This window comes from Panthera leo, chromosome A2 (assembly GCF_018350215.1).
Source record: "Panthera leo isolate Ple1 chromosome A2, P.leo_Ple1_pat1.1, whole genome shotgun sequence".
NCBI lineage: Eukaryota > Metazoa > Chordata > Mammalia > Carnivora > Felidae > Panthera > Panthera leo.
In genome coordinates, this window is record NC_056680.1 from 137,687,410 (window position 1) to 137,715,270 (window position 27,861).

The 27,861-nt window shown below is 41.1% G+C and overlaps 1 protein-coding gene across 2 annotated transcripts in view; it reads right to left on the bottom strand.

The window, feature by feature from the left end:
- The window catches only part of FAM3C (FAM3 metabolism regulating signaling molecule C), a 55,733-nt gene extending 49,389 nt beyond the window's left edge, over window positions 1-6,344 (bottom strand). Inside the window, exon 1 of one of the 2 annotated variants that reach the window (XM_042923127.1) lies at window positions 6,146-6,344. The gene's annotated coding sequence lies outside the window, so the exon portion shown is untranslated. Of the gene's footprint in view, window positions 1-693; window positions 871-6,145 lie in introns of those variants that run through there. The other variant, XM_042923131.1, reaches the window with a different exon arrangement.
- Between the last annotated feature and the right edge of the window lie 21,517 nt (window positions 6,345-27,861).

The window sequence follows — 27,861 nt, forward strand, 5'->3', positions numbered from 1 at the left end:
AATGCAACAGACCAAAAAACTTATTTAAAAACTTTTAAATAATGGCTCAACAGAACCAATGAGTCCTTCAGAACTTTAATTTTCTGTTGAAAACCTTGGGAAGAGAGGAATATACACAATCTATGCCTAGATTTTTTTAAGTTATGTGAACTACTGTCAAATGGCTTATTTTCTAATGCAGCATCATAGTGAAATTACATTCAAAAGAGGATTTGTATCTAATTACGGCTAAGAAACAGAAACAGAATTAAAAGCATACTATGAAAACGCACACATGAGCCAAAGTGCTCTTAGCTTCCCTCTAGAATGTTAACCAACGCTTAATATGAAGCATCCTGGGACTGTTCCGGGGTGAATCTTGTTCTCCCTGACCCCGGTCTGCCAAAAATACCTACACCTTGTTTTTATTTGGTTCTCCAGGCAGGGAATGGAGAGAGCCATGCTTTGGAAAACTTCTCTCTGATCCACAGCAGCTGGATAAAACTCCTTTCTTCTAAGAATGAAACATGAAAAAGTAGAACTATCATATCAACCTGCCTCTCCACTTAGAAACGGGAAGACGTCCTGTAAAATCACACAAGGGCCCCGCCTACACCGACTTCACCCCAAAGACTCAACGGAGGGGGAGGTAACCAAACCAGACAAACCACACACACTACATCCTGAAGACAAAAGTGTTGCAACAGGATTCACCTCAACATCAAGCGTTCCACAGCACAACTCCTCCAACCAATGTGAATCAGCTAGAGATCTACAGCTTCTTCCTCTTCAGACAGGTGAGGTATCAGGTTTCGGAAATAGTTCAGTTGATCAACAAGCTTTTTAACCAAGGTTTCTGTAAATACTTCAGGTGATTAAAGACTAAATGGACACGTGTTCTGCTTCCCCTCCCAAACCTAACAGGACTAAACAAGGTTTTCCTGACAAAAATGTTTCATTTTCCAAGAGGATACCACTGAGGAAGTACCGTAGCTAGGTGGGGTTGCTCTTCGCTGAATTCTCGTTAGTGGACAAAGATTTGTTCTAACCCACAGGCATTCTATCATACAGTCCCCAATATGCCACGACACTTCATGAGTTGGCAGACAGAGTTCAGGTTTACTCAGACACAGATTGCTGTTTAACCTGATAGTACTGCCACTCCCTCCTAGAACTATCTAAGATAAGACAATAGGTGGCTGGTGTCTGTGCATATCAACTCCTGGCACTGAGGGCTAAGGACACTCTAATAGAAAAAAGGTTATTAAAAAAAAAAAAAAAGATAAAAATCAAATGACCATGCCACACGTGATGTCAATGTGACATTATCATCTCAGTGAACTGTAGTTACAAAATGGAAATCACTAATGTCTTTGTAGACATTAGAAATGAGACTTCTGAACTATCAACACATCAATGGCTGGTTAGGATGAAAATGATAGGGGGCCAAACTGGACTGCATTACATCCATCTATCCAGCTCCCTTACATCTGAAAACAAGTCATCAGGATGACATTCATTACAAATAAACGTCAAGTAAGGACCTTACGTTAAATTCTACCATAAACAAATATTTTACACAGTAAAAGGTCTGAAGAATGCTTCATTATAATTCATTTATCATACAGCTTCTATGACTCACGATAATCACTTATTAAAAGGGGCCTGTAGTTCCTCTGATCCTAAGATATTTTTATTGATTCTAAGGTGCACACTACTTCCCTCATTTCAACAGGTCTTAAACTGGGGTGAGGTTTACAAACCTATTTTTCTCCCACAGTAGTACACAAAATAATGGTGCACCTTATAAACATCTTAGATTCAATGAAACAGCATTATCTGGTTCTTTGAAGCCCTAACTACAATGTAACCCCCTGTATGGACACCATGATTATAGGTGGGTTTTTTTAAATGCAAATTCCTAAGCCCAGAATCCCTAGAAGGATTAAAGCTCTTGCAAGTTTAAGGAGCTCCCCAGGTGGTTCTCACTCTCTCTCGGTCTAAGAACTTGGGATCTACAGTACAGCAATCTGAACACACAGACAAGTTTGGGGATGGGGAGCAGGGCAAATCTAGGCCAAAAAAGCCCAAAGGTAAACCTCACAGAACAAGAATTTCATTCTTTCTTAACAGTGAATGGAAATCAACCTGACTCTGGGCCAGGTCTCCCGTGGGGGTGAGGAGGGAGAGGCGGGCAGTGAATAAATCTGGACACAATGTGCTGAGGAACAGAGGAAAGAAATCCTGTTTGCAATGATTACAACAGTATTAGATTCAAAATTCCCTGAATGTGTTCTTGCAGTTTTTCCTCACCTACCAAAGCAGAATTCTGCTTAAAAACCTCTAATCCGGTGCAAGAAATGAAATGGTGATCAGATTTCTGCCACTGAGAGCACCAGCAACATGCCAAAAACAGAAAAGAAAATGACATTTAGTTCTCCCAACTCCGTCAGAGTTCTACAGCTGTGGATTAAACAGCTGTAGTATAAACCACCTTAATCCCTCACTATACCATCCAGGAAAAGAAAGATAGATAGAAATAGATATCATTGAGAACAATGGCAAAAACAAAACAAAATACATTTTAACTGTAAGAAGCTGAACATATGCAGGGTAAAGAAGTGTCAGGTTCACAAGTTGCAACATTGAAAAAGATTACAGAAAGGCACACATTTACATACAGTGTAACTATCTTCATCTGCAACTATTTTGCATTGTATCAGATGATAAGTTACAAGTTCCTATTCTGAATGAATGTTTTAAGAATTACCCCACATACCTTCTCCACCTACACCTCTTTAAAGCATCTGCAGAATTTAAGTGAACCAGAGCGGACAGAATTCTGTGGTTCAAACTTTCCACGTGAAGAACAGCTGGGTCTACCCTGCATGGTGCACCATTTCTACCACAAAAGCTCAATGAGGGTTAGCAGCTATTTGCAAAGAACAGGTAGTAAGTAGCTTCTAGTGGTAAAATTTCCCGAACCACTAAAGAAATTCATCTTTGTTGGTCACAGGTCCTTCAAAAAACACATTTAATGATCACTTGACTGCAGATAACGGATGGTATCGATAGCACACCTGATGCCACAATACTGCCTGAGGTCCTGTAAACCTTCTGATGAAAATCAGTGCAGGAACTGGCTGGCTGCTATAGCTGTCCACGGAACTTTTTCTCACTAGGGCACAAGAACTGACCAGGGACCATCAATGGATGAACGACTACACAAAATGTGGAACGTAACCATGCATGGAGTATCATTCCACCATAAACTGAATGAAGTACTGACACATACTATGTATGTATGGACGAACCTCTAAGACATGATGCTAAGTGAAAGAAGCCAGACAGAAGAGATCACATCGCGTATGACTCCATTTGTATGAAATATTCAAAAGAGGTAAATCCACAGGGGCAGAGAGCAGGCCAGTGGTTGCCAGGGGCTCAAGGGAAGGGGGAATGGGGATAACTGTTTAGTGGATGTGAGGTTTCCTTTTGGAATGAGGAAAATGTTTTCAGACCAAACAGAGGTCATGATTGCACATCACTGTGAACGTACTACATGCCAGTGAATTGTACACTTCAAAATGGTAAATTTTATGTTATTTGAATTAAATTTAAGTTCCTAAGGAAGGAAATTGGAAAAACTCATGAGCAAAAAAATGAAAAAAATCATAAACAGTAGATGAAAAAATTAGATTAGAAATAAGGAGAATGTAAGTCATCTCAGAATAGCTTCAATCAAATGGAATAGGCCAATGAAGAAGAGAATGAAAGAATACTAGTGGGGTACACAGTGGAAATTTAGAGGAATTGGAACACTTAATTTCCTCCTTGGAGAGTAAGTCAGCTGGCTATATTTTAGGAGCTGAATAAAAATCACAAAACCTCTTAAAGTTTAAAGATCTTGGGAATCTTACTCAATATCCCCAAATTAAGAAAATAAGGCACTGCCTATAGTTAATTAATGTGGTCAATGACATTCACGAAGCAACTAAATGCAGAACTTCTACTTAAAATCCAGATGATGTGATCCCAAGGACAGGAACCGTTCTGGACTAAGTTCAAGACAAATGTTTACTATTGTACCAAGCTCTGAGCTAGACTGACTTTTGTGACACCTGGGAAAAAGCGGTTGGTTCTTGGGTCTCGCACCTTTCAGCTTTAAGAAATGGGTACAAAAATGAAAGAAAAGAGAAAGATTCACTGTTTCAAAGAAAATAGCTTTGTGAAGGGCTAGTGGTCTTATTCATAGTATGCCTGATACCTATAACTGGCACATACCAGGTACTTCAATATTTTTTTTTGAAAGAATATAAAAATCCTTGAACACTGACACCATTTAAGATCTAAAATATGTGGTTAAAAAAAGATAAGACTCTTCTGAGCCCAAACTGAAATTATTACTTTTTGCCATTCAACAATCTCTTAGCCCTTTGACCCTCTCTCCAATTACCTTTCCTTTGTAATGTATCTTCATTAATTATGAAAGATTGGTTAATTACCCATGCTTAGGGTAGCAATCCAAATTTTAGTAATTCCAATAAAACACCCATTAAGTCTATTTTGAAAGTCACTTTAATCCAGTGGTGCTCAGTCTTATTTTGATTCCCTTTTGCAACATAAATCTCCTAACAATGCGGATTTTGGAGGAACTGGGCCTGTGTCCTTTCTAAAGAGTCTTATTTGTGTATGATTCTGTGAGGTCCCCAGGTGAAGAATCACTATGTTGAACTCTTTTTATTTCTCACTATCAAGAAATGCCAGTCTTTAGTGAGCTGAGAAAACATTACATGGAATTTGTGAAACAAAGCTTCTAACACCTGTATAAAAATTGGAGGTGGGGAGGAATGTAACTTTAGTAATCAGCTAGAGAATTCAAGAGACTGGAAGCCTTTAGAAAGAGGCACATTTAGTGATATGATCAAAACCAATACCAATTCTGCCAATTTCTTGTTGAAGAGCATAAGCAATTAACTTTATTTTCTAAGTTAAATGGAGATCTCTCTGTACTCTGTAGCGCACCATAGGAGTATCAGGAATGTTTCCAAAAACTTGGAAAATCTGGCAGTATACCACTAGCCCTGCAAGGTAGTCAAGGGTCCGAGGGGTCCGGCATCTACTGTCATCAACCTTTACTTAACCTCTAGAGGAGTTCATATGTTCATTTGCAAAATTAAGAAATATAAAAGGACTTACTTTTTGGCTTGTGCGGAATAAATGTACATATGAAAGCATTTAGTACAGTGCCTAGTAAGCAATCTAATATCATCTAGTATATTGTATCCATATATTGTATCCATATATTCCTGACTAAATATAATAAAAACAAAAGGTTCTGTCGATTAGACAGCAGCTCTGTATTATATGAAACTTAAAAAAGCGAGGGTGGGGGATAAGATGATGAAATACAGCTGGAGATCTCAATCTCAAATCGTCAATTTGTCATTTATATTATTTAGACCTAGGGTCACTCACTGTTGTCCATAGTGAAGAATTTTGAGGATAGTAGCCAAAAAAGGGGACGGGGGTAAAAAAAAAAAAAAAAAAAAAAAAAAAAAAAAAAAAGAAAGAAGGAAGAGCACATTCATCAATGACACCGAATATCAATGAGCTGGATAAATTTCAAAAATGAGAAGTACCTCCAGTTTAGGAGACGCTAAAACTTTACAAGTGAGCCAAGACGGCCCTCCACAGAATACAAATGCAATACCCAGTTCCACCCTCGCCTCCTTCGAGCACTCGGCCCCGGTTTCCCACCGCGAGCCGGAGCCCCCGCGTGGCACGCGCGCTCCGGGCGCCAGCACCAGGCTGGGGCGCCGAGACCGAGCGCCAGGTGCAGGCACCGCCCCGCCCTCCGCGGACCCGGGCACGGAGACGCCGAGCTGGGGATGCGCGGCCGGGGCGGCGGCCCGGACCCCGGCCGACCGCGCTCCGGGGGCTCCGGTCCTGCCCGCGCTCCCCCCCCCTCCCCCAGCCTCCCACCCGCTCCCTCCTCCGCGGGACGCGCCACGACGCCCCGGCGCGCTCTGGGGCCCGCCCCCCGGCCGGCGGTGGCGGGGCGAGCGGAGGATGAAGGTGAAGGTGGGTGCCCGGCTTCCCCCAGACGCCCTGCATCCCTCCCCGCCCTCGGCCGCGGCTCCCTCCGCCTCCTCGTCCATCTCACCGGCCTCCCGCCCGCCTCTCCGCCGCGCGCGCCTGCCTTCCGGCTTCTTAGCTGTCAGTCCTGCCGGAGGCCGACGGGACCCAACGCCGCCGCCTCCCGCTCCCTCCTCCGCTTCCTCCCGGGCTCCTCCGGCTTCCCCTCACCCCCGCGAGTGGCCTGGAGGAAGCCAGCTCGCCGCTGGGCCTCCTCCCCGCTTCCCCGCCGCGACCAATGGGCCCACGCCGCCGGGAAGCCGCGCACGCCCCCTGGCGGTGGAGGACCGAGCGGGCGCCCGGCCGGCCGGCGGGAAGGGCTCGTGAGCCGAGGGAGGGGTCGGCCGGCCGTCCAGCCGTCCAGCCTTCCCCCGCCCGGCGCTGCGCTCTCTGGACTTGCCACGTGGGTGCAGCGGCCCCGGCGGCGGGAGGCGGAGGCTATAGCCGGGAGTGGGAAAGATGTGTCACGCCCTCTTTGCGCTCTTTCACACGCAGACATAATTCTGAGCTTAAAGGCAGATATTTCAAAATAACCAGTCCCGTTCTAGAGAGCCGATGATTCTGTGCGAGGGTCTTAATCAACCGAGGATCTTAGACAATTACCTAAGCCAAGCTAACCTACCGTGAAAATACTCCCTGCCTGGAGCGCTAGAACGCTGATAACCTTAAACATTTGGCCCAACGGAAAAAAAGTAGTGCATGTATTTTGCACGTCATTTTTGTTTAAATTACTTAGCAACACAGGGTTAGAATTGTTTATCTCCTCCACACACATTTTTTTTTTTCCCTGCAGTCGGGTTGATAACTGGAAGTCAGTCTGAACCCCATTATACAAAACCTGACCTGACAACCCCAAATTGTTTCATAGTTCATATCCACATTCCAGAACAATAATAACTATCAAATATTATTAAGTAGAAAATCAAGACAATGCATGGTTGTAGAAATTAAATTGCATTGAAGAAGTAACAGGGTTTGACCATAGTTTTCTACCAAGTCTTAGCTTTTCTCTAAAAGTATAAAACACAGAACCTAAATAATAGCTATGAATTCTGCAGTTTGTATTTTATCGTAGGGGGAGGAGGCAAGAAATGCATTCTGAGAGCCTTCTTGGTGCCCAATACTTGGCTGGGCCTTTGGGTATATCTTCTCATTTAATGCTCACAACTCAGTTGACATAGATATTACTTGCACATTACTTTTAACAAACCAAAAATCAAGACTGCACAGCTGAGTTTAAATGGCTCGCAGAAAACCACAATATAGGAAGCTGTGAAGTTGGCATTCCAGCGTAGGTCCCTCTAGCTCCAAACAAATGAGCCACTTGGCTTCTTATGGTACCTAAACCCACAATATTTAGTGTGCCTGTGTTTCCCCTAGTTCCCCATGTCCCACTGAAAGAATTTACGAAACCTCTCAAATAGAGTGGTCAGGTCATATTTGTGAAAGAGCTCTCTGACCCGCAGCTGAATTAGTCTGTATAGAAATGACGTATGTCATATTCTTAGAGTACTACACTTGAAACAATTCGTGGTTTGAAAATGTGTTTAATATGCTATTTGCCAATGGCCATAATATATAGGTTAGAATGCTTCAGTAGGTAATGAAATTAATTATAGTGGGTCACAGCCAACATTTTGTTGTCAAAACACTTGAATAGAATAGAACAAAAACTTCAGTGCTCGTAGCAGAACATGAGAGTGAGTATTGTTTCATGAAATATTTGTACAATATTTAAGGGTGGATGAGTTTCTTGGTTACAGTGTTCTGGGTTACAATGTAAATTACAATGTCTTCATATGGACTTCAATGTTTAAAAGTTGGTAAGTCACTTTCTTAAAACACCTGTTTAGCAATCAGTCGTTTCACCTACCTTTTCGCTTGGCAAGAGGCAGGGGAGGCAGAGGAAGTAATCAAGATAAATGATTAAGTTTAATCAGACTACAGAGAACAGGGAACTTTGCAGTTCCAGGAGGTTTGATCCAAACAAGTGTTACATGATAATAAGCATTAATAATTTGTATTTTTAAAACCAATATTTATTACATATTTACCATGTGCCAGGCTCTTTGCTAAGCAGTTTAGCTATATTGACTCATATAATCTTCACAACAGTCCTCTAAATACAGAGGAGAAAAGCGCGAGACTGAAAGGGAAAATTGCCCAAGACCCTATTGCTATTACCTGGCAGAGCCAAGATTCAAACCCACGTGCTCAACTTCAAAGCCAACCCCACCTTTCATATACTTGAGGAGAAAAGTTAATTTTCTCTTCAATGGGTGCAGAATTTTATATAGAACTCTAACATACTACAGTATTTTCCATATAAGGATTACATAATATTGTTAAATATAAAACTTGATGAAAAGCGTCAGAATTTTAATTGGACCCATTCTCAAGCAGAATATTCCACTTGGCATCTGTTTCTTGTATATGCACTAGTAAATTTCCTGCAAGAATGCTCTGCGCAACAGTTCCTCCCATCCTTGCAAATTCATGCCACTTTTACCATCAAGGGATGGAGTCTGTATCCCCTCCTCTTGAGCCTAGGCTGGCCCTGGGATTTTTTTTTTTTTTTTTTTTTTTTAATCCATAGAATGCCCTGGAAGTGATGCCCTGTGACTTCTGAGCCTTGAAGCTTCCATTTTCACTGTCTTGGGATCCAATTACCCTATAAAGAAATTGAGATCAGGCTGCTGGATGAGGAGAAACTATAGAAAGAGAGACTGAGACCTAGTTAGGCACAAACCATCCCAGCCACCTTACCCGAGGCACCAGATGTGTGAGTGAAATCATCTTACAAGTTTTAGTCCCAGATAAGCTCCTAGCTGAATGTACCACATGAGTGACCCCAGATAGTACCACTTGGCCACCTGGGAACCTCCTAGTTAAGACCAGCCAGTCCCATAGACTCTTGAGAAATCACTGTTTGTTGTGTTTTTAAGTTGCTAAATTTTGTGTTGTTGTTGTCTTTAACATGGCAACAGATAACTGAAACATGGAAGGAAAAGGAAAAAAAGTCGACCAGCTGTGAGAGTAGGGTTACTTTAAAATATTAAAGCGTGTTTATATTGGATCATAAAGTCAATCCTGTAGAGATATGGCCAGAAACTTGCCTAGCTTTTTAAAAAATATTAAGGAAAAAAAGCAGAAGTAGAATAATAAAAAGAGTAAAAGTGTCAAATGTGATAACTACACTGGGTGAAATACCTCCCCCAAGTGTGGTTGAAAAACTTTTCTTCAGAATGTCCTCAAATACATGCATTTCGAACTCTCAGACGTCACCCAGCCTGTTCGGGTAAGTCTCAGGACGCTAGTGTTACTCCTTTCATCCCACCAACTCCTTTCCTGCCAAGCCAGGGCAGTCATCACTTGAGCCAAATTGAATCCCAGGTATCTACATAGACTCCAAATTTCCTGATTTCTCCTTTTCACAGCCTGTGTTGGCCGAGTGAGCTGGCTGGACCTTTGCTAAATGCTTCACCCTACTTTCCCCTCCTTTCTTCTCACTCTGTGTGTTTTTGCCAAAGACAGATTCCATACCAGATCCTTGTTCCCAGGCCTATCCCCACTCTTAACTGTCTTTTATGTTGGAGCCCTAACATTTCTCTTACTTTACCCAAGTTGTTGCATGAAGTATAATGGATCACCAAGGGAAGACCTGGTGATGACTCAGTTGAGTACCTCAGTTGATACTCAGAAGAAAGCCTTTATTGCATAATTGAGAACTCAAACTCAATTATGCAATAAAGGCTTTCTTCTGAGTATCCTTGAGACTACCATATAATCATTTTTTTGCATCTTAAAAATCAGGCTGCACAAGGATACTGTGTGCAGGGGTACATCAGTGAAAGAGAAGGCTAAGAGTTATGATGAAGGACTAGGTCTTTGGAGGAAAAAAATCCTTCTCATTCCCCTCTGTGCTAGCATCCCCAAATTAGCTTTGGAACCAGTTAAGGGTTCTCAGCTTGGGGGTCACCGCGACCCATTTTAACATGCTTTTTTTTTTTTTTTGGTTCAGCTACAAATATAACTTTTTTATTTGTTAATAGTAATTTTTCTATTTTCTAGGAACCTAAAAGGGCAAAATAGTATAGACTACCCACACATTTCATAGCACATCTGATACATTTACCATTTTAACACACATTTTAGCCATTTTTTAAATGTACAGCCCAGCGGTAGTAAGTACATTCTCACTGCTGTGCAACCAACACTATCATCCATCTCCAGAACTCTCTTCATTGAGAAACTGAAGCTCTGTATTTATTAAGCAATAATTACCAATTCCATGGTCCCTTCAGTCCATGGCAACTACCATGCTAGTTTCTCCTTCTATGAATTTGACTTTATCTGCCTCACATGAGCAAAATAGTAGAGTTAAAAAGTTGAAACACTCATGGATTTAATGACACCATATTTGATATGTAAGCAACACGGTATCTACAAAATACGCGCATTTTTTGTTATAAAACATGTAAGGTACAATGAAATCATATTATAACACATGTATCTGCATAAAGAATGACTCTAGTTTTCCATCTATTACTACTTTTCTAGCAACATATAAGGAAATTCTGGAGACCATAAAAAATTGGGTTTTTAAAATGTCTTTTTGATTCTACTCCCTGGGAGATTCTGGTTTGGATTATATCTTTTAATAGATCTTTCAGTGTGGCAAAATTTGGCATTTTGTCTTGTTGATAAATCATATTAAATGATATACTGAATATGGTAACCCACATCTAAAATATGTTTTGGAATCATAACTACAAAGTAACTTTACTTTTCCTGAAATTATGTGCAAGTGTGTATTATAAACAATTATTAAGATTACTAGTGGTTTCTTCAGAAGAATAGTTTATTATTCTGTCTTATAAAACATTACCTCCTAGAAAAATTTCTGACTCGGCACCATAATGTAAAAACTATTTTTTAAAGTCTTATATGGTGATGTTACCTGTTAGTAATGCCAAGCAAAGATGAAGAAACCATGGATCAGCCTAAACACACACACATACACACACACATCCCTTGCATAAGCATGGTCTACACATAGTCTGTAAGGTATTTAAAAATATATATTTATCAGACCTTGAAAGCAAATAGCTTCTTTTTTTATTGCCACAGAGTGAATGGGAAAATGTGACTACACCCCTGACATTCATAGAATTCTAAGTAAATGAATGAATAAGCCTTGCATTAAGTCATCCAAAAACACTTCTTTCCATGTCCTACTAAAATAAAGAAAGAAGGAAGGAAGGAAGGAAGGAAGGAAGGAAGGAGAAATAGAAAGAGAGAGAAAGAAAAAAAGAGTCCACCAGAAAATCATCTGAGAAGAAGCAACTGAACAAATATGGAATAAAGTTTGTGTTTCCCTAAAATATAATTGCTTCAGTCTGTAACCTCAGTTCTTGATTAAGAACTGAATCTGGGAACCCTTCAGTCCAAGCACAAAAGGATTCACTATGACTGTGGTATTTTTATTAAACTTTAAGATCTCTAGTTACATCAAACTGAGATGCATTGTTTGCTTTGAAAGGCCATAGGAATATGAGTAACAAAAATATCATCCAATTATTAGTATTGCATTAAGATCTATTCTCGAGTGGATTTCATGGTCACTAAAGGCAGTTCAGCAACACTCCAAGACGCCAATGGTTACAGCAGATCTAAGAAATATAGAAGCAGCAGAACAAACAAAATAAAACAAAACAAAACCTAGCCCATGCACTATCGCCATCTTTGTAAATATTCCAAGGAAGCATATGTTAACATTGGAACCCAGACAATGCCGTGGACATCGTCAAGTCATATAGGCCATAGGGTCTTTGCAAGGTTGTACGTGCAAAATGCCTTTCTCTGATATACCTACAGCTTCAATAAGGACCTATGGTTTCAATTTTAGGCCGATTTCCATTGCACTTTCTTCACTCCCTCTAACAGATACCACATCTGAACTATTCTGAATTTGTATCTTGATTAAATTTGAAAGGTTATTTATGTGTCCCTAAGCTGTTCATTTTTTGCACTTTTATTTTGGAATGTTTCTTGTAGAACTGCTGTGGCCTCACTGAGGTTTGCTGCATATTTTTAAGTGTAATTTATTTACCCAGAGAAGTCCTGTTCAAATAGAGCATCTGGTATTTTGTAGAGTTCTATCCAATAGTCAAATTTTCCATCTCTATTCATGAAGCAAAAGCCAAGGAAATTGCTCACTTCACTTTAAAGAACCAAGAGTGGGAAATTTAACCTTCAGCTGCTATAGATTCCCAAATAATGTCACCTTCCCAAATTTCCCTTCTCTTCTATCCCACCAGGACACCCCTCCCCGATGCCATCATTGTTTAACTCTTTGAAAGGCCTGAGATGGCAGAGTTGGGTTGGATTTGGAGTCAGACAGATGAATTTAGATCCTGGCTCTGTCTATTACTAGCTGCTAAGTGACCCCAGGCAAGTTTTCTAGTCTGTCTAAGCCCGTTTCTTCCCTGTAAACGGGAACAACAACAATTCCCACACAGAGTTCCGGTTTTGTGGGTTGTTTTTTTTTTTTTTTTCTTTAGTAGTACAGAACATTTAGTATAGTTTTTAGAATAGGAGATGAAACTCATTTGCCATAGACGATCCCGAAGAATTCTTAAATGTCCTCACCCACTTCCCCCTGACCTGCCTGCAAAGCTTTGGTGAGATGTCTGTTCAGCTGTTTCTTGTGCCACCCATCACACACAGCCTGTGCTGTCCTAGGAGCTGACACCTCATGCCTCCTCCCCCTTCTTGCCACCGTCCAACCCAGGAGAACGGTTGTCTCTCCATACCAGTGGTATCCTCCTAGGGGCTTGGGCTCATCACTGGTCCATTTCTCCCCTTCCAGAAATCCAGAGGCCAGATGGTTTATCATGAGCTGTCTGTACTGTTTTCTTAGCCTAAGCTGCTTACTCTCTCAAATCCTTAACTCCAAATCCTCTGACAGTTTCTCACAGTTCCTTAATGGAGACAGAACATTAATGTACTTCTTACATGAACACCATTGTATCTGCTCATCAGTCCCACCTCCCTTTGTTTTTTGTTGTTCGGTCACCTCTTTTGGAGCCTTTCATACATGGTGGGTCATTTTGCCAACCAAGGGGCTTAACATGTAATTACATTTAGAGGCTTCTCACTTGGCCTCTTAGTGCATTTCCTAAGGCAGAGACTGATTATTCCCATCATGAGAATAGCATCAGGCACAAAAAAAGATTTCCCCAAATGTTTATTGAACAAAAAACTTAACTTGTTGTATAGGACGACTTCGAGTCCCCTGACAATATTTACATCAATTTCACTTTGAAGAGAATACACACCCGCTGCCAACCACCAACATCCTTCTCTGTGATTGCATCATCTCAAGAATGTTATATAAATGCAATCAAATGATATGTAACCTTTGGGGATTGGCTTTTTCCACACAGCATAATTCCCTTCAGATTCACCAATTTGTTATCCTCAAGGACAAGGATGGGGATGAGGCACACAAAAAAGGAGGTGGGTGTGGTTATAAAAAGGCACTAAGGGCAACTGTGTGGCTGTCAGTTAAGTGTCCGACTTCAGCTCAGGTCATGATCTCACGGTTCATGGGTTCAAGTCCCATGTAAGGCTCTGTGCTGACAGCTCAGAGCCTGGAGCCTGCTTCAGATTCTGTGTCTCCCTCTCTCTCTGCCCCCTCCCCTTCTCTCTCTGCCCCCCTCCCCTGCTTACACTCTGTTTCCCTCAAAAAAAAAAAAATTAAAGAAATTTTAAAAAAGGAAACATGAAGGATTACTGTGGCAATAGAATAGATCTGTTTTCTGTTTTTTTGACACGTGATACATAAATCAACACAGGTGATCAACGTACATAAACTAAATACACACATACAAATGAGTACAATTAAAAGTGGAGAGATAGGGGCGCCTGGGTGGCTCAGTCGGTTAAGCGGCCGACTTCGGCTCAGGTCATGATCTCACGTTTCATGGGTTAGAGCCACGCATCGGGCCCTGCGCCGACAGCTCAGAGCCTGGAGCCTGTTTTAGATTCTGTGTCTCCCTCTCTCTGACCCTCCCCCATTCATGCTCTGTCTCTCTCTGTCTCAAAAAAATAAATAAAGGTTAAAAACTGGAGAAATCAGAACGAGGTTGTCGAATTGTATTTATATCCATATCCTCGTTGTGACATTGCACTGTAGTTTTGTCAGACGTTAACCATTTGTAGAAACCGGGTAAGAGGTCAATGCAATCTCCCTGTTATTTCTTACTACTGTGTGTGAATCTACATTAATCTCAAAATTAGACTATCAGAGTAAGGCAGCATTCTTAGAGAAGCATGTAAATGGGATGTCAGTTTTTGAGAGGGCTCCAGGAATTTTTGCACCTGCCATTTAAAAGAATTCAAGTGGTACATATTATACTAGGAGCCTGGGGCAACTGTCTCTTCAGCTTCTAAGAGAAAAATGTTTCTACTATTGTATACAGAGGTGATGAGAGACTAATTTCTACAAGTAGCCCAAGGAAATGATGGATATATTAGTTTCCTAGGGTTGCCCATAACAAATTACCGCGACCCAGATGGCAGAAACAAGAGAAATTTATTCTCTCACAGTTCTAGAGCCAGAATTCTGAACTCAAGGTGTTGACAGGCTTATGCTCCTTTTGGTAGCTCTGTTGGGGGTGGGGGGAGGGATTCTCTCTTTCTTCCTCCAGCTCCTGGTACCTCTAGGCATTCATTCCTTGGCTTGTGGAAGTATCACTCCAATCAATGCCTCTGTCTTCACCTGCCCATTTCCTCTTCTCTCTGTGTCTTCTCTTCTGTGTCTTACACAGACACTTGTGATTGGATTTGGGACCCACTGGGTAAACCAGTATGATCTCACTTCAAGATACTTAATTTAATTATGTCTACAAAGAACGTTTTTCCACAAAGTTCACCTTCATAAGTTCCAGATGTTAGGGGACAGGCATATCCTTTTGAGGGCACCTTTCAACCTACTCCAACGAGCAGTAATCAATTTACTTATTCATTCTTTCAAGAAATATTCCTTGAGTTCCTAATGGGAACACAATAGCATGCTGGGGAAGATGGCCTGTGTACCATGGCATCTATGAATAGCTTATAATCACATTGTAGAGAAAACACGTGCCAAAGAGGAATGGCAGTGGTAGATACAAGGGATGCCTTGTTCATCTTAAAAATAAAACTGCCGGTTATTTAACCAGCAAAAATGGGTTGATTCAGGAAGAGCAGAGAACTGAAATCCAGGACAAGCAAATCATGGCCACACCATAGGCACGTGGGTAGAACAAAGGAGAGGAACACTCTTTTATAGAGGAAAGGGGGGAGTTGGGAGGGCTGTTCTAAACAAAAAGTTCACTGGAGTAAACTGGGAGTTAGAAGTACAGTGGCTTTTCATTGGCTGAGATGTGACAGTGTCTCATTGGCTGGGCTGTTGCCAAGGTGGGGGAAAGCTCTTCTTCTTCCTATTAACACAGTAAAGTCGTATTGAAGCCCAAGGTCTGTTTCTTTCTATTAGGTCTGCAGTGGTCAAGGAGTGCTAGGGCATGAGAGCTCCCTCTTTCTGGCCTTGGGACTTCATGCTAAAAGAGCTTTTGTTGGGGCGCCTGGGTGGCTCAGTCGGTTAAGCGTCCGACTTCGGCTCAGGTCATGATCTCGCGGTTGGTGAGTTTGAGCCCCGCGTCGGGCTCTGTGCTGACAGCTCAGAGCCTGGAGTCTGTTTCAGATTCTGTGTCTCCCTCTCTCTCTGCCCCTCCCCCGTTCATGCTCTGTCTCTCTCTGTCTCAAAAATAAATAAATGTTAAAAAAAAAAAAAATTAAAAAAAAAAAAAAAAAAAAAAAAAAAAAAGAGCTTTTGTTAATTTTCACAGCATAAGGACAAATGAGGGCAGGGGTCAAGTGTAGGATATTTGAGAAGGCTGGTCCATTGTAAACTGGCTTTAGGTAGACTTATCACGGGCCTTATGAAGGACAATAGCTTGAAATAGTCATTAAAGGGTTGTGCGTCGCACTTCGGGCTTGAGGAATAACGTGAGCAAAATCATGTGGTAGAAATGCCCACTGCAAATGTAAGTATGAGGAAATAAAACTGACTGGGGCAAATGGCTGGCATTGAGGTATATGACATAAAATTTACACGGAGACTAAACCCAAAGGGTCATGATGTAATTAAAGAAGCTAAAGATAAAAGAGAACCATGGAATGTTTGTTAACAGAGGTATCGCCAATTGATTGTATTTGTAGGACTCTGACAGGGAAGTGCCCAACGGGAGAGATCACCTAGCTGGGAAGTTCCAGGCATAGAGCTGGCAAAAAGCAATAAAGTTCCAAGCTCGTCCGGCAGCGACAGTGGGGACTGAAAGAAGCTGAAGCCAAGGCGGGCCTCACAGCAGGGCAACCAGTCATAGAGGGCCTATTTTAGTAGCGGTTCTCCAGGGCAGCAGAACCTAGAGGTTAATATGAGGAATTGGCTCATGCCATTATGGAGGCTGCTAGAGACCTACAGCAAGCTAGAGACCTAGGAGAGCCGATAGTGTACTTCCAGTCCCAAAACCGGTGGGTCCAAAACTCAGGAAGAGTCTGAAGGCAGACAAAAGCTGATGTCCCCGGCCCAAGGCAATGAGGCAGGAGGAATCCTCTCTTAGGGAAGTTTTTCTATTCAGTTCAGGCTTTGACAAGTTGGATGAAGCCCACTTACATTAGAAAGGGCAACCTGCTTGACCCAGTCCACTGATTCACATGTTAATTTCATCCAAAAATGCCCTCGCAGAAATACCCAGACCAACATTTGACCAAATATCTGGGCACTTGGTGGCCTAGTCAGGCTGACACATAAAACTAACCATCACGGGGACTTAGAAGGACCCTGCTTGGGGTTTAATGTTCTGTGGTTACTGTCTTAACATTCTTAATCATTTTACCTTTGAATCTGTGTTTTATAAGTGAAGTTTGGTGGGACAATGAAACTGTAATTGGCTTGGAGCCAATGTTCACCTGCAGTTTTACCCCCTCCCTGCATTCCCCGCCCATCCCCCCAGATTCCCCATCTCCCCAGGATGAGTTCTCTGCCTCACCACCTCTGGTGTCCTAGGCCCTTCCTGACTTCCTCCTCCCTGCCCCAGCCTAGTGGCCCCAGTGTAGGCTGGTGCAGGCTTAGGAGGACTGAAGGCGGGCATGCATGCCCTACAACATCTCATGGAAGGGCCTGGAGGCTCAGCCCCAGCTGGCAGGGCCCAGCTGCATTCAGTGGGCAAATCCATGGGGATAAACCTCTTGTCCTCCCCAATTCAGATGCTAAGCACGTCGTGGCATGGAGGCTTCAATCTTACCGGCCACCATCCACTGGAGATTTGGGCAGATCTTCCCTGATCCCAAAAAGGGCCTGGAAAGTGACCCAGCAGCTGGTGGGAGAGGGAACCTGGCTGCTGTAGTCACGCGGAGGGGCCTAGTGACCCTATGCCTGAGGCAGCGCACATTAAATCACACACACACACAAAAACACAAACAAAAAACCCAGGTCAGATTGAGAGGGAAAGGTCATGGAAAAATGATTTAGTTCCTTTAACAGTATGTATATATATATATGTATATATATATATGTATATATATATACATATATATATATATTTTTTTTTTTTGAATAAGGGTTCTGCATTTTCATTTGCACTGGCCTCACAAATTATGGAGTTAGTTGGAAATACCATGAAGGGAGAATAGTCGTGGTTATTGAATGGATGTCAACATTGCAGAGACAAGATGTATCAAGTTAATAATTTTCAATGACAGAACAAGTGGAAAGCTCTGTTACTAGAAATTGACAATCAGAAACAGAGCTAATCTCTGAGGAAGGTGACCAGTTAGGTTAGGTGTGTTACAGTGTAAACTTGTGTGTCCATTGACCTGCCAGGACTAACATTCAGGGCCTTGCCTGCTGAGTGAACCCCAGTATGCTCCCTATTCTAGGCTTTCAAACTGTGGAGCTGCTACCTTAACTCTGTGCATTCTACTCTCCCAACTCCCCCGCAGCTGCCCCTTGCAAGAAGCTGATTTAGCTTAGTAGGGGTCATGTGTAGATGTCTCAAGAATAAGGGGAAAACGTAAGGGGCAGTTGTGACATCAGTATGTTCTTGTAAAGCACTTCAGCCTTGACAGTGTGATAATACATTTGTTTTAGTTTGAGCTCAGCTCAAGGGTGGTCAGTGCCCTAATCAGAAATTCACAATTTTGGGGGACACCTGGGTGGCTCAGTCCGCTAAGCATCTGACTTTGGCTCAGGTCATGATCTCACAATTCAAGAGTTTGAGCCCCGCGTCAGGCTCTGTGCTGACAGCTCAGAGCCTGGAGCCTGCTTTGGATTCTGTGTCTCCCTTGCTCTCTGCCTCTCCCTCGCTCACACTCTGTCTCTCTCTCAAAAATAAATAAATATTTTTCAAAAATTAAAAAAAAGAAATTAACAATTTTGGGATTATCTATCTGTTCACATTTAAGAAAGGCTACACCCAGGTCACCTGACGGGCTGTCGGTGGAGCATGTGACTATGACATGAAATATGTGACACCCACATTGGGTGTAGAAATTACTTAGGGGCTCCTGGGTGGCTCAGTTGGTTGAGTGTCCGACTTCGGCTCAGGTCATGATCTCATGGTCCGTGAGTTCGAGCCCCGCGTCGGGCTCTGTGCTGACAGCTCGGAACCTGGAGCCTGCTTCAGGTTCTGTGTCTTCCTCTCTCTCTGCCCCTCCCCCATCCATGTTCTGTCTCTCTCTGTCTCAAAAATAAATAAACATTAAAAAAAATTAAAGAAATTACTTAAAATAAAATCTTTTTTTTTTTTTTTAAATGTTCACGCCAGAAGCAGCTATACTACAAGTGCTATGGATACTTTTTATCTCCTGTGAACACCAAAGGTTTTGCTAATTAGTGTAACAGAATTTAGAAATTGAGTTCACTCACTGGTGAAATTAGTTTTGTGATATATGCATTAGAAAAAATATTAAAGTAACACTTTTATTAGAATATTCCCTCAGCATTGTATGAACACGGTTTGAGAATCTAGCAAGCTTGTATCCCAAAGGACTATCTGTGGAGGCCTCTAGAATGGCCTCTAGAATGACCCCGACTCCAGAGTGTTGTGTCAGTATCAAATGAACCTCTTCTGCAAGTTGTGTTCAAACCTCTGCAGGGTACAGGGAACTGGGATTTCAAAGAGCTCATAGAAGAGTTTGTATGAATGGTTTTATTCTGTTTTGTGCCCACCGCTCATGACCATTTGCCTAATAAATGTCCATGTGGCAGACTTTGGCCCAAGACTTATCTTCATTAGAATCTGTTAGGAAGTGTGTAGATATTAGTTAACTGTCAACCACCTGTATTGGCAACAACCATTAATCTATCACAAATAATCTAGAATTTGTAATGAGCAAATTGGCCTAGGACAGGTTTAAACGCTTCATGATCTCACATACCAGCTACATACAGACTCTCGCAGGGTAGTTGTTATTCACTTGCGTGTGTTTTGAGTCCAGAGCTACCGGAAATTTGTGAGATGAGTTTCAAAAAGAAAAGGCTGAGGGGTGCCTGGGTGGCTTAGTTGAGCACATGACTCTCATGGTTGTGAGATCTAGCCCCACATTGGGATCTGTGCTGGGTATGGAGCCTGCTTAAGATTCTTCTCTCTTCCTCTACCAATCGTGCTCTCTCTCTCTCTCTCTAAAAAAATAAATAAATTTACAAAAATATAAGAAGTTGCTGTGTTAGAAATAAAAGGTTGAGAATTTGTCTTTGAAATCTGAAAGAGAAACCCAAGGAAAGCGACAGATCATCTTAGCTCCAAAAAGGTCTTTGCAGAGAGATCAAAGTACACATATCTAGAAAGAAGGAAAAGAGGAAATGCCAAAATGAATCTTAATTTCCTGGAGATGTCGACATGTCTTTATAAAAAAGAGTCACATGAAGATTTTAAAAAATACAAAAGGAGTACAGAAATATGCAATATAAAATTTCTTTGTTTAAAAAATGTTTTCTTGGGGTGCCTGGGTGGCTCAGTCGGTTGGGCATCTGACTTCGGCTCGGGTCATGATTTCACCATCTGTGGGTTCGAGCCCCGCGTCGAGCTCTGTGCTGACAGCTCGGAGCCTGGAGCCTGCTTTGGATTCTGTGTCTCCCTCTCTCTGACCACTCCCCACCCCGCTCACGCTCTGTCTCTCTCTCAAAAATAAACATTAAAAATTGTTTTTAAAGTTTTCTTGTCTATTAGTTTCTTTCCTTTTCAATTCCTTTGCCTGTGTGTATAGATAATTATATGATACATATCATGGAATTCTCTTACCAGAAAAAAACGTTGGAAGAAAGAACCCAGGTGCCTAGCTGAATAAAGGGCCCACCTACCCTGTAGCAACATCAAGCATTTTCTGAGACCTCATAGTTTTCTTTAACAGTTTCAACTTCTTTAGAAGGAAGTTATGGTTCAAAACAACATTTTTTTCCTCTTTGATATGCTTATGATTTCAGAAGGTATATGCGCCTTCTGAAACCCTGGACACAAGATTACAATCTCCTGAACTACCCTTTCAAATGCCAAAAGGCTGTTAAGCAAATCACCCCACTGGCCAGATCCCCTTCTCTATATCATTACTTCCTCTCCAAACACTAAAATAGCCTCCTTGACATATAATATTAAAGAACATTCTCCACAACATATAATGCAAAGGAAATAATTGTGTTTGCAATTTCATTGCATGGGGTTAGCATTTTATGAGATCTTTTATAAAGGCCACATTGCAAAGGCTAAGTGGTTGGTTATTTACATACATATCGCCTTCTGTGCTGAAAAAACATTACTAAGCATACCTGACATGTTTAGTTTCTTAAGTTAGATAAACTTTAAGACTTTTAAAAGTCATCCTTTAGGGGCACCTGGGTGGCTCAGTAGGTTGAGTGTCCGACTCTTGATTTTGGCTCAGGTCATGATCTCACGGTTTGTGGGATGGAGCCCGGAGTCAGACTCTGTGCTGACAGCACGGAGCCTGCTTGGGATTCTCTCTCTCTGTCCCTCCCCCACTTGTGTGCGCTCTCAGGCACACACATACATACACTCTCTCTCAAATAAGTAAATAAACATTAAAAAAAACTCATCCTTTAACATCTTTGTACTTTCTGTATTTTCACTGCAAAACTTCAATAACCTTAAGTGGTCATTAGAATTACATTGCATATGCTTTTAACCTGTCCTATATGTAAAAAGGGAAGAGGGTAAACAGGAAGGACACAGTTATTGGAGTCTCCTCTCGCAGGTCTAATTCCTGAGGTTCATTTTACCAGTTAACTGCTAATTCCTCCACCAGTTCCACTCATCATTTCCCTCTATCGATTCTACCCGTTATTGGCACTACGGTAAACCAATCTTTAGGCAGATTTTGACCCCCTCCTTTTACCTGTCTAGGTAGGAGAGGGAAACAATCCTTTCACTTTTGTTACTTCTAAGCAAGTTATAATTTGACAAAGTGTATTCGTTAAGAGGTTAAGGGAAAAAAAAAGAAATAAAAAGTAGCAGAGGAACATAAGAAGAAGGACATCATAGAGCAAAATGGCATATTTTAAAGTAAAGAAAAATGAAGCTACACATAGACTTGACTGGAAAACGTTTTCAGCACAAATCTCCAAACCTACAAGCAAACAAGGCAGTGAGACGCCTAAACTCTGTCTGGTATCTTTGTATTGTTCCCAGGGTAAGGTGGGTGAGCTAAGCAGGATCTCTGTCCCTCCAAAACTTTGCTTTTCAGTTTTCTTTTTGAGTTTATGCTTTTATCTGTCACCTGGTCCTGGGCTGGTCTCCCACGGTGTAGGGACTCTCGGTCTCTTAAGAGCTCTGCGCCCAATCGGGTGAAGAGAGTTAACCCAAGGGTTAGGCTGCCCTGTTTTTGCCTTTTCTCCTTACTTCTAACTATGCTTTACTTTTTTGACATCTCTTTAGTTATTTTTGCCTCCCACTACCAAAATGCTTTTCCTACATGCCAATAAATTGCGAGCCTAGAGAGAGGAGGAGTCCCTCTTGCGCAGAACTGCTATCGTTGAGCCTGCTATGATCTCACCTTTCTGTGATATGGCTTTTTCACCACTGGCCCAGAATAATATCTTGACCTCATCTCTGGTCTCTGATGGTGGTGTCATCTTTTAAAAGGCTATCCATCTCATGTCTGTCTTGCTCTCTGTCCATGATAAAAGTATTTTTTTTTCCCCTTTCCCAAATGCCCATATGCTCATGCATTCCCCACTGAGTTCTGGTTTCAGATTTCAGATGTGTAACTTCTTTGTAGTTGGTTTGTGATCAGTCAATGCGCCCACACCCAATAAGGATCCAATCTATCTTCCCAGATGCTGTCTGATGGATCCCCTCCCAGAAGTGGTTTATTACTGGTAGGATAGGATCATCTTTTTCCTTCACCTTCTTCGTCTTTTCCATTCAGATCCCTCATGGCCTTAATACAAAAAGTCACCAATATAGCAAGAGAAAGTTCTTTTGGTTACTCCAATGATGCTGTGAAAATTTATTCACTGAACGCATGTTTATTGAATACCTATTGTATGCCAGACACAGTTGTAAGAGTTGGGAATTTGGAGAGGAGTATAAGGTTGAGGAGGATGTGAGGAAAGGGAACTTGAGACGGCAAGGTTCCAGGGCATGAAACTTTTATCAATTTTGCAAGCTCCAGACCAGAGGCCAAGGCCAACACCTGGAGGAAATCTATAGAAAATGAGAGAAAAGGGTAGCTCAGGGAGAGAGCAGACTTCTGGATACTCAAAGAATGTGAACTTGGCCTTGACTAAAGTACGTCCCAAGGAAAGAGTAAATATAAATTTGTATAAGGCTCTGGATTCCAAGTCTGCTCTTGGTTGGTCACAGTTAGAATTTTTAATTTTTTTTTTAATGTTTGTTTTTTATTTTTGAGAGAGAGAGACAGAGCACAGTGGGGGAGGGGCAGAGAGAGAGAGGGAGACACAGAATCTGAAACAGGCTCCGGGCTCTGAGCTGTCAGCACAGAGCCCAACGTGGGGCTCAAACTCAAAAACCACGAGATCATGACCTGAGCCGAAGTCGGACGCTCAACCAACTGAGCCATGCAGGCGCCCCAAACACAGTTAAGAATTTTTAAAAAGATGATGGATTAACTGGATTCTGTGTATCTTTCTAACCATCATGAATCAAAATTGAGAGAGATTATATAAGAAAATTACAGATTTCAGAAACAAATAGAAATGCTATCTCACAGCATGTGTGTGCTTATAGGAAAAGATGAAATTCAGTTCAAGGCATATAATCTATCAGAAGGCCTACTCTAGTCATGATCTATGCTAATATATTATAACTACTTGAAGTTATGATTTCTATGGCTTTGTTTTATATTTCACCTGGAGGAAATTTTTAAAAAAAGAGGAGAAGAAAAGAAGAACAGACATCTATATTTACACATCTACATTTTCTTTTTAATTATAGAAAAGAAAGAAAGAAAACATCTACATTTTCTTTTTAATTATAAATGTCTTCCAATTCACTCTTCAAATACTTCAATAGATATGTTTAACTCCTGATCCTATAATTTGTGGGGAAGTAAGTGCACTGAATTTAGCCTTTGTTAGTAATATTTAGAAAACAGACACATTTGGCCTAGTTCTCTCATAAACTCTTAACAAGATTAACCAAGCATACTTATGTTGCTAAGATCTCGAACAAGGTAGTGTGATGTTTATGTTCTTGACAATGTTTCTTATGTTTGGACAGTTTTTGTGGTCAATTATTCATGTGAAGTTTAATTATTTAGAAGTTCAATGGAAAGGAATGTGGATAAACTTTTATCCACAGTCTTAAAAAAATAAATTGATTATCACAGGGTCGTGTATTTTTTTTTCCCAGTGCACTAGATTCATCATTATATTATATAATGTTGGGTCTATTCCTGAAAGCACTTACTTAGGGAAGTACTTGGCATTTACTTAGAGAAGTAAAACAAATCTTACTTTTATTTCCTTGCCCTGATTTTATATTTACTCACCATGGCTTGCACCAACCCAAAGGAAACCAAAGTGTGCCTAATGACCAGGTAGCTACTTAGGAGGGTTTATTTGACTAATCTGGTGCACAAATCCTCTCTAAAGAGCGTGGAACCAACACCATTCTCAGGGAAGTGTGCTTCCGTATGTCGAGCTCTAAACAGATGAAATGTGGTAAAGAAAGAATAAGCACGAAATGCTACCTTTAATCTGGAAGAGAAAGCGAAACAAGGAAGGAATTATAGATGGAATGAGTATGTGGGTCTTCGAGACTGGGAAAGGAATAACCATGTCTTTTTCAGTTGTTTCAGCTTCTCTTCTACGAAGAGAATTATAGACTGTGTTTACACATATAAACCCTCAGGTCTTTTTTAAAAAACACCAGCCATGGGGGAATTGAAACAGCAGCCTTCATTTTACTATAATCTGAGGATGGTCTCTCCCTGATGACCTGAATTTCCATTCTTTCAAGGTTGAAATAAAAGAAACAAACAAAACTACACAAAACAATTTTCAAAAAGTTTCTTTTCTCTATTTCAATAGTCCTTTGATAAAATTCAAATCCTTCCTGAGAAATACCACCACTAAATTGTTAGTGAGGTTGATCTATCAGATTTGTTTTAGTCTTATCTTCAGAAAAAGAGCAAATCCGTATTGAGATAGGTGGAGAGAAGCACCATGGCAGAGGTGGTGGTGCGTTTGAATTAGAGATCTCTGAAAATATGAAGAACCGACCTTTGTAAATATATTGTACGCTGATGTAAATCTGCTTGTATCGATTGTCCGTACATCAATATCGATGTATACAATTCCCCTCTCCTCAAAATCACAGAAGCTGGTCACATGAAAAGAAGACTGGGGGTTATGTTAATATATACCTGAAGAGTGTGAGCAATTATCATGGCATGCTTAGAGCCTGCTTCCCCGCTGCCCATCCCAGTTATGTGTCTGTGTGTGTGTTGCCCTCTACTCCTGATATTCATTTCTTTGGCCAGTATCTGATATATAATCTCTTACGTATCTTATATATAATATCTGTAAAGATAACCATTGGAAACTAATGCACTTTATTAGTTTCCAGTGACTATCCTAACAGATCACTACACACTTAATGGTTTAAATTTACGATTTAATACAACAATTTTTTTCTCTCACAGTTCTGGAAGCTAAAAGTCCAAAACCAAGGTTTTGGCAGGACTTCATCGAGAAGCTCTAGAAGAGAATCCTTCCTTGTCCCTTCCAGCTCCTACTAGTGGATAGCATTCCTTGGTTTTATTGGCTTGTGGCCATATCACTCCAATCTCTGCCTCTGTCTTCACATCTCCCCCTCTGCATGCCTTTATAAGGACATTTGTCATTGGATTAAGAAGCCCTACATAATCTAGGTTGATCTTTTCATCTCAAGATGCTTAACTCAATTACATCTGTAAAAACTCTTTTTCCAAATAAGGTAACATTTACAGAGTCTAGGGATTAGAACATGGGTATACAATTCAACCCATTGCACTTCAATTTCCATTGAAGTTTTTGTTTCATAGATAAACCCTGATATTTATATAATGTATCTCAGAGTCAAGCTTTTAAGGTTAAAAGAACACTCTTTCAATCTGCCATCAAGATCTGCTTTCCATGGAGTCTATCAGTAGCTCGACCTTGCACGTCTTGGGCTCTTGGCAGCTATAAATAACTGCTCAAATAGACGCTGCATTTTTCTGAATCTTTCTTTTAAAGGCCAGTCTTTTCTTTTTTCTAATATAATTTTTAGTCTCTCTGCCTACTATTGCTCTTAGCACCCCCAGTTAAGAGCACATAGTGATCACCTCAGCTAGTTTTTAGGCTATTTGGCCTATGATCCTGGCTTTTCTTTTTGTCAGAAAACATTTTTGACAGGCTTGTTGCAACCTTAGAGTTCAAATACAATAAACAATAACTAATTCTTCTTAAAAATAGTGTCACCACTAATTATTAAATTTTCAACACTTTTAGCTAGTTCTTCTAGTATTATGAACTCACTCTCATCCTGAACACATACACACACACACACACACACACACACACACACACAAGTTCACTTCCCTATATCATTCTCTTATATAAGTATTTTTCATATAGTATTAATTTCCCAATTGTTCAAGACAAAACTTACTGAAATCAAAGATGCCTCCTCAACTTTGAAAGAACTGAGTCACCATTTAGTGTTTATGATTATGTAAGTTTTGTTGGAAACTCAGCCAAGTTTTATATTTTTCTTTTTATTTTTTTTTTAAAGTTTATTTATTTTGAGAGAGAGAAAGAGAGGGAGGAGAGAGGCAAAGAGAGAGAGAAAGAGAGAATCTTAAGCAGACCCTATGCTGTCAGTGCAGAGCCCAACATGGGGCTCAATCTTATGAACCATGAGATAACCACCTGAGCCAAAATCAAGAGTCGGCCGCTTAACTGCCTGAGACATCAAGGCACTCTAATTTTTTTTTCTATATAATAGTTGTCTTGTTTTATTCATTTGCTTGGTTTCTGTTTAGAATTAATCCAACTCCAAACTTTCCTAGATGAGTGCAAATCTCTTAACAATGTACAACACATAGGATAATGGATCACTTTCAGTTTTTTATGGAAATCTTCATTCCTTCCATCTCTCTGTCTACCCCAGGCCACTGCCATTTTGTGTGTGTGTGTGTGTGTGTGGGAGTTCACCTCGCCACCAGCTTAAAGACTCAAATGATGTTTTTCTTTATTTTCAGATGTTTATTTATGTATCTATTTATTTTGAGAAAGAGAGTGCACATGAGCAAGAGAGGAGTAGAGAGAGAGAGAGACAGAGAATCCCAAATAGGCTCTGTGCTGTCAGTGCAGAGTCCAACGTAGGGCTCGATCTCATGAACCGTGAGATCTTGACCTGAACCAAAATCAAGAGTCAGAAGCTTAAGGACTAAGCCACCCAGGCACCCCTCCAATGAGGTTTTTAAAAATAGCATTTCTCTTGCTTCTGCACTGTCCTCTTTTTTGTCTATATTTGCTTTGATCTCTGCCTTTCTAGTAAGGGCTTTCCCCAGTTGCTGGAGGCTTTGGCTGTCAGCTTATATTTAAGAGTGGGCCACTACAAAGCTTCGAAGTATCCCAGGTTTAGAAGCTTTGCTCTAGGTTGACTTGTAGACTATGATATCAACCACAAAATATTTATTTTCCATACTCTATCTGTAATTCACTCCCACTTTATCCAAACCCCTGTCCAAAGTTTACATAACCCAACATCATGGGCACTTTCTTATTTCCCTGACCTTGTTCCTTCCTCTCTCCTCTTCACTCTGCTCTATGAGTATTGGCCTTCTGGCTGTTACTCAACGTGCCAGGCTGCCTCCTGCCTCGTGGACTTTCCACTGGCTGCTCTCCCTACCTGGACTTTTCTTCCCCCAGACCTTTGCACAACTGCTTTATCTCACCATTCTGTCCTCTGATCAGTTCTCAGTAGGGAGGCTTTGCCTGACCTCCCCACCTCAACACTCAGTAGCCCCTTACTCTCCCTTACTTTCTTCCTAGTATTGATAGTGAGCTTATATTATTTATTTGTTTACTTGTTCATTGTTTATCTCTGCCATGAGAATTTAAGTTCCACTTTGTCTTGTTCAAACACTCTTTCCTTAGAACATAGAATAGTGCCTACTGCCTTAGCACTCAATAAA